Source organism: Sapajus apella, unplaced genomic scaffold (assembly GCF_009761245.1).
Source record: "Sapajus apella isolate SASKATOON/1434 unplaced genomic scaffold, GSC_monkey_1.0 scaffold124, whole genome shotgun sequence".
Lineage (NCBI taxonomy): Eukaryota > Metazoa > Chordata > Mammalia > Primates > Cebidae > Sapajus > Sapajus apella.
The window spans coordinates 4,179,042-4,181,972 of NW_022437064.1; positions in this window are offsets into that span (position 1 = coordinate 4,179,042).

Below are 2,931 nucleotides of genomic sequence, written 5' to 3' on the forward strand. Positions count from 1 at the left end.
AACAAAATAACAGAAGAATAGGGTTGCACAAATGCACATTTCAACTGTGAGCTACATAAAACATATCTCTGTGTGCCTGTACTCAATATCCATAGAGTCATTAGACAATGGATATGGTAAACTGCATCTCCAATAATGGTCTTACCAATGAATTGCAATAGAATTAGCATGTTTTGCCGCAGACTCTCTAAAAGTCAGTATTTCCTTTACTGTATTGCCGTAGAGTGACTTTCCAGAATATGCTTTTTAAATTTTCTTTAAAAACCAGATCATGACAGGCTGTTTATAATTCCAAGAAAAGGCATCTTGTTCTTATTAAATTATAAAGAACTGAATGCATTTTAATAGATATTTTGATTAAATTATATGAATAACAAAATTTCTAATACTCTTAAATTACCATTGTGTATGTGGAATCATCATCAGGGAAAAGAAACTCCCACACCTGCCTTACACATGAATACACAGGTTCTTAAAATATTTAAAATATGACATTTGCATTTAAAACCATATAGAAATGAATTTTCAATAAATATCAGATGATGAACGTCTGTTAGTGCTTTTTTTTTTCTTTCTGGAGACAGGATTTTTCTCTGTTGCCCAGGCTGGAGTGCAATGGCATGAATTTCAGCTCACTGCATCCTCCGCCTCCTGGGTTGTAGCAACTCTTATGATTCAGCCTCCTGAGTAGCTGGGCCGACAGGTGCACCCACCACCCTGGCTAATTTTTTGTATTTTTTTTTTCTTTTGTGAAGGAGTCTTTTGCTCTGTCACTCAAGCTGGAATGCAGTGGCACAATCTCGGCTCACTGCAACCTCTGCCTCCCAGGTTCAGGCGATTCTCCTGCCTCAGCCTCCTGGGTAACTGGGATTACAGGCATGTGCCACCACGCCTGGCTAATTTTTGTATTTTTAGTAGAGACAGGATTTCATCATGTTGGTCAGGCTGGTCTTGAACTCCTGACTCATGATCCACCTGCCTCAGCCTCCCAAAGTGCTGGGATTACAGGGTGTGAGCCACTGCGCCTGGCCTAATTTTTTGTATTTTAATAGAGATGAGATTTTACCATGTTGCTCAGGTTTGTCTCAAAGCCCTGAGCTCAGACATGTGTGAACCACTGTGCCCGACTTTATTAGTGCTTTTAAAAGGATTTTCTCACTTTGTAAAGAACATCTAGCAGATATAATAAACTAAGAAATATAACAAAAAAATATTTCTTTTCTTTTTCTTTTGAGATAAGGTCTCACTCTGTTGTGTCCAGGCCGGAGAGCAGTAGCACAATCATGGCTCACTGCAGCCTCAACCTCCCAAGGCTCAGGTGATCCTCCCACCTAAGCCTCCCAAGTAGCTGGGACTCCAGGCATGCATCCTCACACCGGCTAATTTTTTGTATTTTTTGTGGAGATAAGGGTTTCACCATGTTTCCCAGGCTGGTCCTGGACTCCTAGGCTCAAATGATTGACCCTACTCAGCCTCCCAAAGTACTAGGATTATAAGCACGAGTCATTGAACCCAGCCAATATAACTTTTATAGTAGCAATTTTTAAAATACCAATAAGTAGCTTGTTGACAAATGGGTTAATAACAAGATAAAAACATTTAGAAAACTTTATTGGGAGACTTAAATAAATGGAAAACACATATTTACATACAGGAAGACAGATTTTTCAAAAATTTTGGTTTGAGTTTGGGTACAGTGGCTCACACCTGTAATTCCAGCACTTTGGGAGGCTGAGGCCGGCGGCTCACCTGAGGACAGGAGTTCGAGACCAACCTGGCCAACTTGGCAAAATCCTGTCTCTACCAAAAATGCAAAAATTGGCCAGGTATGGTGGCGGAGGCCTGTAGTCCTAGCTGCTCGGGAGGCTAAGCCGGAGGGAGAATTGCTTAAACTCAGTAGGCAGAGGTTGCAGTGAGCAAAGATGGTGCCACTGTACTCCAGCCTGGGTAACAGAGAGAGACTCTGTCTCAAAAAAAAGTTAAAAATTGTTGGTTTGTCCCCAAATTAATATACAGGCTAGTTGTAACTACAAAACCAGTGAGATATATTACTATTGTTTTGTAAATTGTATTGAAATAATTTAAATAATTTTTGAAGTAGGCAAGGATAGCCACAAAATATGGAAGATACATAAATTAAATGAAAAGCCTAATGCTACCATGTAGAGATGCTACCATAATAATAATAATTTTGTTTATAACGAAATTGTCTAGAGAGCAGAGAGGGAAAAATAAGAATATCTGAGTTCAAGTTCTTCTCTCTCTCTCTTTGTTGTTGTTGGTGTTGTTTTTGCTTTTTTGGTAAAATTGAGATCCTGCTTTGTCACCCAAGCTAGTCTCAAACTTCTGGGCTCAAGCTATCCTCGTCTCATTCTCCCAAAGTGCTGAGATTACAGGTGTGAGCCACCATGCCTGTTTATGTTCTAATTCATCTGCTTTGCAGCTAGTTTCTCTCTATCCCCTCCCAAATATGGTAATTTATTTATATATGATGTCTACTGAAAATATTACAAATTTGTGTTAAAGGGAAGAATGATTAAATAAATAATTTCAGAATAATTAGTTAACAATTTGGAAAAAATCTTAAATGATGAATTAAAGAGCAAAACCAAAAAATTAAAGATAAGATTAGCCAAAGAATAACTAAAATAAATAAAATTGGATATTTAGAATTTTCTAAAATTCTATTTTAAAAATTATTAAAAACAGAAGAATATGTTTAAAATTCAACTTTATCATGTAAATACATGAACACCTACAATATTCCAAGCACTGTTCTAGGTTCTCAAGATATATCAGTGAGCAGTAGACAACATAGAATTTATGTTTTTGAAGGTTCAGACAATAATCAAATAAATAAATATCAGGAGTAGATAACTACTATCAGGAAAAAGAACATACAGGCTTATAGACAAATGGATATAAATCAGT